The 13,214-nt window shown below is 38.0% G+C and overlaps 1 protein-coding gene across 3 annotated transcripts in view; it reads right to left on the reverse strand.

Annotated features, from left to right (window-relative positions):
• LOC142108916 (cysteine-rich protein 2-like) overlaps positions 1 to 13,214 on the reverse strand; it is a 131,355-nt gene that overhangs the window by 83,729 nt on the left and 34,412 nt on the right. The window lies entirely within an intron of this gene.

Raw genomic sequence — 13,214 nt, forward strand, 5'->3', positions numbered from 1 at the left:
TTGATTTGGCGGCCGGAAGTACCCGAACAGTGCTCGGATCCCGTCGGATCCGCACTGTTCGGGTGGGCTCGGATAAGCGAAATCCGAGCCCGCTCATCTTTAATCAATTGTGATTCTTAATAAATTGTTACATTTACCTAATGGGCCTCCTCAATTTCCCTACTACCGAGGATTATGTACGCCATGTATGCCACTGAGACTACTGGGCATATTGCTACACAGCTAACCACCAACTTCAGGATATCGGGCTGTATGTCTATTACATGCGACAGACCTACAATTTATCCGCTCATCTAACTGTATGTAGATGCTAAATATTTTCATCACACGCTACAGGACGGTTATTTCTAATTTGTGATTATCTGTTTTTTTTCACATATACACGGGGAGACAATCACCTGGTCCCAAGATCCTACATGATCTTACAAATAACCATGGCGATACTGACAACATGGCGTATGATGGACTGATTTTATTGGACTATCTATGGTGATTTGTTTCAATTTTTCATTTCCATGTACTTATATTCATTCATCATTAATTCATTATCATCTGTATGTTGATATTAGGGGTTTATTTTCGTTATTTTTATTAGTATAGGGATTGAACGCTGTCATTTTGTATTGTTCTGTCAGTTTAATAGGGAAGATCGCCCTTATGATCAGCTGGCAAATGTAGACTAGAAAGGTAAAAAATTGAAACCTATGCCTGAAAGTTTGACATAATGTTAAAAGTTTATACATTTCTATTATTTACCCACATTTGATCTTTTTATTGTTTGATTTTGCAATCCCTTACTTAATTAAAGCATTTGATGCAATTGTAAATAAGTCAGGGAAAAATATAAATTACTTCAATATCATTATAAATAGTAATAGTCATGCTCCATCCCTTAGTCCTGCTTTTTTCCTGCACAAAGGGACTTGGCTTTAGCAATTGTTGGGTTCAAGCATGACTTGTTCTCATCAGGAGTATGACATAAAGGGGCATATTCAATTATGTTTCCGGTCCGCGGGATTGCGTCGGAACGGGCCGCGAAGTTAATCCACGGTACTGCAATAACGTGGATTTTGGTTCGCTCCCCATAGGGCTGCAAACAAAACTCCACGTTATTGCGATACCGTATTACCGGCAATACTGCGCAGGTTCCGCGGTAACGCGCATTACCGCAGACCGGAAACCTAATTGAATATGCCCCTAAAGTGTTCCACTTTTCAAATTAGGAATGTTGGGACCAAGGGCAAAACACAGCCTCACTATGCATGTGTCGTACTCGTGCATGCCCACAATAGCCCTTTGAAAACCAGAGCAGGGGCCTCAAGAGACTGACCTGGCATTGGCGGACCCTCATCTCTGATCCATATAGCGGTTGCACCTGCTGCAGTAACAGGTATGTTTTTCTGTGATGTTTTATTTTTCTTTGCAGATATTTGAAGAGACTGAGTTTTATCATTGAGAGAACCAGCTACCAGCAGATTAGCTAATGTGTTGCTATTATGAATATATATACACCATTCATTAAAAAGGGGAAGCTGTTCCAATTATTATTTTTTTAATCTCAGCTCAGCTATTATGATACATTTTACAGTATCACTGTATTGTAATACAGCTTATAATATTATCATGCAGAACAGAACGTATCCTTACTTTTTATACTCATTTAAAAAGAAAATAAGGAACGTTTTGGTAGGTTGGCATCTGCTTTCTGTTTAATGTGCTTCTCTTTCTATATAACGGAGCACAGATTTTGCGCTGCATTATTTTCGGGGGAATGCAGAGATGCTATTTAAGAAAAAAAAACATTAAGCTGTAAACTGAATTTAAACTGCCAGAGGGGGAAATTTACTAAAGTGTGTTTTTAGTAATTAGCAGCTTGCTCAACTATTATATTATTTTCAAAATACCACATTAAACTACTATTTTAGTACTGCCACTTTCACAGAATTTTACAGGTCAGCTGAAATCATGTGTGGGATCTTCTAATTGTTTGTATACATAAAGTCCAGCACCCCGGGTAAAAGCAATTTTAGGTTAACCGCGCAGGCTGAATGATGGTGATTGTGTGTATGATTCATTTTCAGGCTTAAGTCTCTTTGTGTGCCGTATCTTGCGTAAAATAGCTCTGCACGTGCTCAGAAACTGACCTTATGCCAATGAAATCAATTGCATGCAATTCATGTCTGAACGCAGATGACACGACTGCCTATGACTTGAAGGGTAGAACAGGGAGGGAAGAAGCGGATGGACGCAGGCAATGTACAGCAAGGGTGTGACAACGCAGATGCAGCTGATTCAAGTCCTGGGCTTTTTGCAAGTATGTGTTTTTTAGCCATTTAGGGCCTGATTCATTAAGGAAAGTTAAGAAAAAAAATTGAGTAAGTAGTCTCCTGGGCAAAAAAACATATTACAATGCAAGGGGTGCAAATTAGTTTTCTATTTTGCACATAAGTATAAACTTTAAATTTCAGTGTACAAATAAGCTATCAATTATTTGTGTTACATGAAAAAACTGACAGTATTTAACTTGTGTGCAAAATAGAAAACTTATTTGCACCCCTTGCATTGTAATATATTTTTTTGTCCAGGAGACTACTTACTCAATTTTTTTTCTTAACTTTCCTTAATGAATCAGGCCCTTAGTCATTTGCACTCTTTGTTTTAAAAAAACTACACATATAGCTGGCTAGCTAGCACAGAACATGTTTATACAAGTAAGATAGACTATCCAAATGCATTATATGCACAGTACGCATTAAGAACATCCTGATTTATGTATTTACTATTAAAAATAATTATAAAAATATTTATGTTTTTTAAACTAATGATTATAGTATTATGAGTTGATTAATTTTTATTTTATAAAAGTTGATTATGAGTTAATTTATGTTATGAAATATTATTTTGTGCATGCATCCTGATAGGACTTTATATTGCACATATGCTTGTGCATATTCTGCACTCTGTTCTGTATCTCCAGACCTGCTTGTAGTTGATTATGGTCAGAAACATACTCCAGTTCTGTGCTCGTTGTTTAAAAGCTGTGTGCAGGTTGCGTCCAAAGTTGAATCAAGCCATGTATTTTTTCCTACATCCACATCTAAGAACATCCCCCAAAATTGGAGATTATGCAGAAATAAATAATTGTATCTAGAAATCTAAAACAACTTGAAATTATATTAATAACAACACTCAAATGGAAAAAGTTGACGTTACGAATACCAAAGCATTCACAGAAACATAGTGAATTGACTATCCTTACTTTACTCTTTTTTAATTAATGCAAAAGATAAATCTAAAAAGTTTCCAATTGCAGCCATTTCACATTTTTTATGTTGAACAGTGCGCCCACCATTCAATTCCCAGTTAGGAGAGGGGATTTCTGGGCAACTGGAAATCACCCTAAGTGCAAACTCGTGACACTTAACATTCAAGGGCGGATAGAAGTAAATGATATGGATGATAAATGGATGATAGGGATGGAGGGAAACAAGAGGAAGTGATAGGTGAAGCAAGAGGAAGGCATTGTTTAGGATTACGCAGGGAAGGCTAGCGTAAAAAAGGTGAGTTTTGAGGGAGCCCTTGAAAGATTGGATGTTGGGGGTGAATCTAGTCAGGTGGGGCAGGGAGTTCCAAAAATGTGGAGCAGTGCAGGTGAAATCCTGAAGTTGGGAGTGTGAGGTGGCTATAGGATATGAGAGGTGAGGGACATTGACAGAACAGAGGGGACAAGTAGGGTGGCATTTCTTGACAAGGTTGGAGATGTAGGAGTGGGATTGCTTTATAGGTGAAAGCAACTTAAATTTTATTCTGGAGGGAATGGGAAGCCAATGGAGGACTTTGCAGTGAGGAACAGCGGTAAATAAACTGTGGAAGAAAAACATTAGTTGCAATACCCTATTCAGGACAGATTGCAAGGGAGACAGACGTATGACTGGCAGTCAGTAGAGGAGTTTGCAATAATCATGGCGGGAGATGACAAGAGCATGGACAATGGTGTTTGTGGTATTCAGCATGAAGAAAAGGGTGAATCTTGGTAATGGTGTAAAGGTGGAAGAAACAGAATTGGGTGAGGGACTGGATGTGGGTAGTGAAATTGTAGGCAATTTTGGAATAGGAGTAAATGATGGCATCGCACATGGGGAAACAGGAGAAAGAGAGGCACCATCAACCTTAAGGGAGATAGGAGGAGGGGGTGTGACACTGGATGCTGTCATTTGTAACGTAAATCACTCTGATTCTTATGGTTTACTCTTTGATATTACAGAAATGTGAGGTTCGTATGAAGCTGAAGGAACTGCTCTACTGACATCTTATTACTCAGTTCATACCCATATATCATATATAAACAAACAGTTATCCTGGAGAGTAACAGCATGTGTGTCCAACATCACTGTATGTCCGCTGTCAATGTGTTTTTCAGTTATTAGACCCAAGAAAGCTAATTTGCACTACTAATAAGGGTAATCCCATGATGATATGACTTCACTAGGACATCCTCTTAGTTTAAGACATGTCAGAAAAGGCAAAAATAATGATGTATCCAGGTAAACTGTATTGAATAATATCTGTCTTTACTTTGCCATTGGATTTTTAAGTGGTGGAAATGGGGACAACCTATTGTAGTCATTTGTAAATGCTGAAGGTCTATCTGGTTAAAAAAAAAGGGGAAAGGGCCTCAGATCCTACCCTCTCTCTTACTTATGCATCACTACATTAAAAAAATAATTAAAGTGTGTGTGTGTGTGTGTGTGTGTGTGTATATGTATATATATATATATATATATATATATATATATATATATATATATATGTATAAAATATATATATACATATATATATACATACTGTAACAAAAGGAGGCATTTAGCTGGCAATATGCAGAGAAAGCAGGGAAGTAGAGTAAAACATTGGCACAGTTATGTACCTAGGTGGAGATTAAACCAGGTAAAAACATATGTGTAGTTTAAAATTGGTTTACTTACATGATTTAAAAGCTGCTTCCTCTCAGCAACAGACAGGGTGGGTCTGATAGTCTAAACAGAGCCAGGGATGGGCGTTTCCTTTTAAAGAGAAGGTGGGGGTGTCACCTGTCCATCAAGCTAGGCCTGTGGGAGGAGTGTCAGGTATAAAACCCTGCTTGTTTCATTGTTCAGGGAGATCAACGCTGGGCTAGCTGGCTGATCTGGACAGAGAGCTGGACTATGTATAGTAAGCGTTGAGGGTCTCCATAATTGCTGTGCAAGTATACTGTGTCAAAACATTATTACCATCCTGACAATAAAGAACCATAAAAAGGAAGAAGTTGTACGCGGGTGCTTCTGCAGTAGCGGGCTCTTGCCACAATACATATATATATATATACATACATATATATATATATATATATATATATATATATATATATATATATATATATATTATAATACTTTTAATGGGTTCTGGTGTGGGTTAATTTGATATTCAAAACATTAAGGTTTGGCTCAATCAATTCTTGATGTCCATCTTCCCAAGCCATAAAATGTAAAAAAAAAACTGGACCAGAGGGCCACCTGGAACTCAAGTGTACATGTGCATTTTGCTAAAATATAAAATCGAGTCAGTAGTGTGGGATCACCCCAAAAAGTATACTTGTAACTCCTGGCTGATAACGGTGCCATTCTCCATGGAAGAGTCAAAAAGTTTATTAAAGTATACAAAAATTGTATTAGCAGGATACCCATTCATAATTGATTATATAAATGATCTCTCAATTTGATCTTGATATCTCAAACATAAAATGATTGGCTCATCAGACCTATGTTTCCACCTTTATGGCTTAATAACCACCTCAGGGAGGACTCTTTCAAAGCCCATCTTTTAGTCTTTGTAAAATTGTCACAAGCTGATACATTGACACATGCACGTTAATCTCCTCCATACTGAGATAATTGTGGGTCAAAGGAGGCAAAGAAAAGACCCTGCACGTGCAAGTTTGATTCAGATGAATAAGTGGGATATGTGCATTATGAGGGTGTGACAGGATGGACCGCCTATGCCACCCTGTCTGTTGTTGCGAGGAACCGGCTGGGCTTACTTTGCCACCGTTCCCTTTCGTTATTTCGAATACGCCCCTCCTGCCGCAGTGGGAGGGTCCTGCTGTCACCACTGAGCTCCTTCTATGGCACACAGAACCACGTTCCTTCTGGGTCACTGACGCTGCTAGCATGTCCTTGCTGGTGTACCTGGGCTGGTCCTCCTGACCTCTTACTATGGATCAGGGATGCTGTGAATGGATCCCCCCTGGCCTATCACACTAACCAGGGCTGCAGGTAGCAGGCAGGCGATGGTACTGGAAGTGCTTGGGTCCAAACTGCAGACACAGCCGGAGAACGGATTAGATTTTAGGGTCTAATCTGTAGATCACCGGAAACAGCAATATTGAAGATGTTTTCAAGCAGTTCTTTGAAGCAGAGTGATGTTTTATTGCTCAAGTGTCCTGACAAGGACAGTCCCACTGATTTAAGTCTGATGAAGTCAGAAGAATGATACATTTCAGTGTACAAGTCAGAGCATTTATACCTTTCAGAGACATGCTATTTTTAGCATCAGGATATACTCTATTTATACAAACATAAATTTAGATACATTGCAAAGCCACTAGTATTTATACTTAGCTTTAAAATTCTTAAAAACCTTGCTGTGATTTCCTGCACCTTTGAGATGCAGGAAATGTGGCAGCACATTTTAAATTAAACCTTCCTGTCTCCAAGTTAAACCTCACACATCAAAAGATCTAATTAACACATGCCTTTCATCAGACCGTTCAGAATTCATATTCACACAGAACAATAAAGGGACATACAACAAGCTAGTTTCCCAAACCACAATACACCAAAGGTTTGGTAAATACAGGCTCATTGTATCAGATATATGCATCAGAAATAGGCATTTCCTATAGCAAAGTTAGACAAGAGACGAATTTCTTCCCTGGTCTCAGAAATAACGATTACCTATCCCACAATATAAACAATATCAAAAAATAAGTGCAAATGCAATTACATAAATAAGTGCCCTGCGCTATTCGCTTCAAATACATTTTTACCAAAAGATTTAACAGTGATCCAGCCACAGAGGGGTATGAAAAAATTAACCAACAAAAATGATAATAATAATGGGAACTAGGTCATTTGCTCTGGTGAATAAATATTTGAGCTTATTTACACAGTTTTTCTACACATTGTCTTGACTCCACATCTCACAAGGCACAGTAACATAAACCACTTGAGCACATTCAAATGTTAATCATTATCCTTCAACTTACCCTTTGTCAGTCATATAGGAGAATCTGATATCATGTTCACTTGTCTCAGAAGCTGATGCTCATTAGCTGCATAAGAAGTATTCTCCACCTGACAAATCTCTTTCTGCTCTGTGACTGGTTGAGTAAATCATTACTGTTTCTCTAATTTCAGCTGGAAAACTCATCTTCCCAATGTCTTTCTTACTATACCAGACAATCTCATATAGTCTCCATACTCAAACTCACATACATTTCTCATAAGTGTGCACCCACGTTCAGAATCTGACTCTCTTATGTAGATTAGGTTAATCTATTTCTCAGCATGTACACCCACGAATTGTTTCATTTCTCACTATTTCTCAAATGCATGAAAATCTCTTTTGTCCCTCTCTCTTCAGTCCTCCTTTTCTGAACCTCTATGGTGAATGCTTGGACCATCACATCTCTTGTTCTCCACCCATTGTTGGAACACCACACACTCTTTGACATCACACATACACCACAGGGGGTGTTACATGCACATTCGGAATCAATGGGTATAGCAAATTATATTTATACTTAGTTTTGCTCAGTATACAAAGCAGAAAGAGAAGGTAAAGACCCAGTAAGAATAAAAGAAGAATCTAACAGAATTCTGAAAACTGTAAGTGGACAAGTCAATGGGGCCAGAGGAAACAAAAAGAGCTAATAGTAATAATGTAACATCATTAACATATTTATTCAGACTCTAATGACAGTAGTTCAAAGGACTGGAAAAGAGCAAGTGTAGCCCTGCTGTACAAAAATGGAAGTGGAAAAAAGCTGGCAACTACAGACCAGTAACCTGACATTAGTAGTGGGGAATTAATGTAAACTTGCAAAATCCTAAACAACATGGATTTAATGCAGAGACGATAAAACAAATATTTTTTGACGTGGTGAATAAGGCAATAGATCAAGTCGGAGCTATTGATGAAGTATAGTGGCTAAAACAGGTATTCACCACCTAGGACCTTTTTACATTTTGCTATGTTACAACATAGAATGATGTAGGATTTATTTTAAAATTATTCCCACTAATCTACCCCAAAAAATGTAATCCATCCATTTGTTTAAATTAATGGTCAACAAAAATTGATAAAAGTTATTACATTAGTATTTACCCCCTTGCTATATGCATACTAGATTTCCTCTGAGGTAGCATGAATGTAGCGCTTTGTGCAGATAAGGTGTGTCAAATGGGTACAGCATAAATACACCTGTCTCTGTAACCTTCCTTTCCAAGCAATGATTACAAATTGAAGATAAAAGAACATTCCAAGCAGATCCGGTACAAGGTCATTGAGAAGTACATAGGAAATGGGTACAAGAATATTTCCAATAACTTGAATATACTCCGAAGCACAGTTAAGTCCATCAAACAAACATGGAGAAGATATGGAGCAGTGAACCTGCGAGAAGAGCTGTAGTAAAGAAGGCAAACAAGAGGCAAATGCCAACTCTAAAGTAGCTACAGTCTTCCATGACATAGATGGGAGTAAATGTGCATGGAAAACTTATAGCACAGACGCTTCATAAATTTGGGTTGTATAGGAGGGTGACAAGATAAAAGCCCATATTTAAACAAACTCACAACAAAGCTTGGCATGTGGAGGAAGATTCTATGGTCTGATGCGACCAAAATTTAACTTTTCAGCCTAAATACTAAGAGCTATGATTGGCGCCAACGTAACACTGCACATCACATTGACAACACCATCCCTACAGCAAAGCATAGTGGTGGCAGCATCATATTATGGGGATGCTTCTCAGCAGAAGGGACTGGAGAACTCATAAAAATAGAGGAAAAATGGAAAAATGGGCAGAGCCTGGAAGAAAACCTGTTGCACTCTACAATAACATTTGGACTTGGAAGAAGATTTATCTTCCAACATGAGACAATGACTCAAAACATGCAGCAAAAGCGACAGTGGTGTGGGTTACCACCAAAAAGGTTAGGACCCAATCAAAGCCCAGATATCAATCCAATTGAGCATCTGTGGCACCATTTAAAAATTGCTGACCACCAACGATCCCCATCCAACCTAATGGAGCTTGAGAAATTTCGTCAAGAAGAATGGGCTAAAATTCCATTGTCAAGATGTGCAAAACTGACACTTACCCAATAGACGCAGAGCTATAATTGCTGCCAAAGCTTGTTCTACCAAGTAATTAACTCTGGGGTTGTAAATAGTAATGCAATCACTTTTTTTTCAGTTTTTTGTTCATAATTAATTTGGATAAATGGTTGGATCAATTTGTTTTTTGCACATTATTGACTACTTTGTGACGATTAGTGGGAATAAATTTCAAATAAATCCAAGGTTCCGCACAGCAAAATGTGAAAAGATCCAAGAGGGGTAAATATCTTTTCCAGCCAATGTATATCTAGATTTAAGTAACACCAATAACATTAACCCACACCTAAGACTGCTGAATAAATTAGAAAACTTTGAGTTGGATTCAAAGGTAGTGGAATGGATATGATGTTGGATGAATGATAAAGAACTGAGAATTGTAAATAGTAAAGAGGAGGGAAAGGTTACAAGTGAAGTACCTGAGATATCTATATTTGGTGTTCTTCATTGTATTTATTGGTGGCAATACTGGCATTGAATGTAAAGTCTTTCTTTTTGCAGAAGACACAATGATATGCAACACGGTAGACATACCAGGGGGTAAAGAAAATGATTATAGTGCCTAAAGAAAAAGGTGCTTGATGCAAACAAGTGAAAAATCACACATTTGGGTTTTAAAAAGCCAAAGGTTAAACATAGTATTAATGATTCTAAAATATCAACTGAGGAAAGGTATCTAGGAGTTACTACTCAGGAAACTTAAAGGTCTTAAAGTTAGGCAAACAATGTAGCAAACCAATGGGGAAGGCCCTTTGGATGTTAGGTTACGTATGTGGAGAACAATCAGTAACACAAACAGAGAAGCTCATGTAGAGAAGTACGCAGTGCATTTGCACCCCAACTGTAAGAAAAAAGGTGTCACTCTATTCGGACTGGAGATGTTTTTTTTGTGATGGCCACCAAGTTTTATTACTATCACTAATCAAAAGAAGTTCACAAGCTTATTACTTAATTACAAACACCTTTATTGCTTTATTACTTCACACACAAAGACAAAGTTGTTGAATTACAATACAACTGTAAATAAATGTTCTCCTTGTGAACAATGATTATGGCATGGTCAGGTTATATATGTCCAGCTTACCAGTCTCCTGCCCACCACATATCAGTGTCAACAATATACAACTCTGTGATCTGTCTATCAGTCACATGACCACTTGATATAGTCAAGGTCCCCTCCTCCATAGCTAACCCATGAAAAACCACTGTTCTGCTATATTTTCTTGACTTACCTTTCCTTTCTCTTTCTTTTTTTTTTAGGTTGTGGTTTGTAGTGTCTCTCCAGCCAATGAAACTACTTTTGATTTCAAGTATTGAAACTGCAGTGATTTCTGTTAAAGTGTGACAACAGCTACAAAATAAGTACTACTTGAATGACTATTCTAGAAGTACAGTAGGTGGAGCTGTATCTTATGTTGTCACTTTGTAGTCTCTCTGTACTGTGATAGTGTACTCTCTTCTTTCTTTAGTTAATTCTCCATGTTGTTGTGAGTTTTCACCTGTACTGGTTACATAAAAGTTGTTTTTTTTGCATCCCATGGATGGTTATTCATATTGGATCCTTTGGGTCCTTAGATTCTTATGCATCCAATCCAACTCTTTTTCATCTTATATTGTTGCAGTTATGTCTTATGTTTATGTCACTAAAGTGGGTATGCAACTCTTGTATATATTTACCCTGGGCTTGCAAAGTGGAATGTATTATCAAAGTATTTACATGTGGAATGATTAAGTTTGAGAATAACCACCCAACGCTAGTCAGGTGGTACACAATGTTTTGTCTCAGTAATGTATTTCCTGTAAGTACCTTCAACGTGGGTTGTAAGTCTCTGTGACAAGATGAGGCTACAGCTACCATCCCATCTGTCACTCATGGTAAAGAGACGTTATTTGTCTGCACTTTATTTTTGGGGTCATAACATGTATCCAGACATCCCATGTTAAAAGATACATATCTGATGAGCTGGGGGAGGTGACTTTCGCATCAATGTGGATTCACATCTGATGAGCTGGGGGAGGTGACTTTCGCATCAATGTGGATTCACATCTGATGAGCTGGGGGAGGTGACTTTCGCATCAATGTGGATTCACATCTGATGAGCTGGGGGAGGTGACTTTCGCATCAATGTGGATTCACATCTGATGAGCTGGGGGAGGTGACTTTCGCATCAATGTGGATTATAACACTAGATATCAACCCATCTTTATTTCCTGGACTTGGGGAGATTTAAAATAATCACCATGGGCCTGATTCGTTAAGGATCTTAAATGAAGAGGATCCTAATTTCAGTCTCCTGGACAAAACCATGTTAAATGCAAGAGGTGCAAATGAGTGTTCTGTTTTGCACATAAGTTAAATACTGACAGTTTTTTCATGTAACACACACATATCAACTTTAAATTTCAGTGTACAAATAAGCTATCAAGTATTTGTGTGTTACATGAAAAAACAGTCAGTATTTAACTTATGTGCAAAACAGAATACTAATTTGCACCCCTTGCATTTAACATGGTTTTGTCCAGGAGACTGAAATAAGGATCCTCTTCATTTAAGATCCTTAATGAATCGGGCCCCATATTCTTAATGGAGCCAGGTGGGTTCCACGTATCTCCCAAGAATTATGACCAGATGCCATCCCTGTAACCCGTTAGGACCATCTCAAGCTGTCTATATTGCTTCTCCTCGCTCTTCCGCCCTCTGTATATCTTTTTGAATGGATTGTAGATATGCTTTGGCAGAACTTGTGGAATCAAAGTAGAAAGATTTTTCATTACGTAGAAATCTGTTTAGCTGGGTATAACGTGCATGCGTGTATAACGATGCAAACTTCATCCCATGAGCATAAACCTCCTTGAAGATTGGAGAAAATTCTCTCATTTTCATCGCTACCTGATATGAAAATGCTTGGAACAGTAGTAGTTTATTCGCCTGGTAAAGCAGGTTGGGGTGCTTTCAGCAAGCGTCTATCAGTTTGACCTTATCAGTGTAATTTAATATTCCTATTATAACAGGACAAGGCCTACACTTATCTGTTTGCTTTTCCAGGCCTATTGTATGCACCAGTTCTACCAAACTTGGGTCAGTGTTGACACTGAGGACACGTTCCGTGGGCAGCCACACAAAAACAAGTTGCATAAGCCCTTTAGTTTTAACATGTTCCGTCAGGCTAATAATTCTGAGAATGCTTCTTCTATTTCTGTTCTCCAGGTTATTAATGGCTGATTCATGTGTACATAAGAGGTTTTGTACCTTTATCTAGTTGTCTTCTGCCATGGATAGTCATTGCAGAGAGCATGTTTGCATATTTAATTGACAGCTGAATCAATTGAATCTTTGAGACTGGCCAGCTTTTTGTCTAGCCATGGGGAAATAATTTCTGAAATTTTCTGTGTCCTCTTTACTACTTGGAGCTGTATTTTGTTGAATCTAAATCCATGTCCATACAAACCTACATTTCAGGGGAGGGTGAGGAACACGATTGCTTTCGAGACAGGCACTATTTTTTTCATTTGATTTAGCGGTATGTCCTCCACGAGGGACTTTCTGCTGCTTCACTATGATTTTTTTCTATAGATATTGGAGTATAGGTTGTCTAATTCTAGATAATGTTATGTAGTAATCAGCTTAATTAAAGAAAGTTGGATTGGTGAGAAGAAAGGAAAGACTATTTTGGCTCTGACCAGGAGAATATAAGTATACAGTATTTCAACATCAACTGTGATACTGCTCTCTACCAGCTGTAAAAGTTGTTGCAGGTTTTTTTTGTTCAGTATTCTTC

Source organism: Mixophyes fleayi, chromosome 12 (assembly GCF_038048845.1).
Source record: "Mixophyes fleayi isolate aMixFle1 chromosome 12, aMixFle1.hap1, whole genome shotgun sequence".
Lineage (NCBI taxonomy): Eukaryota > Metazoa > Chordata > Amphibia > Anura > Limnodynastidae > Mixophyes > Mixophyes fleayi.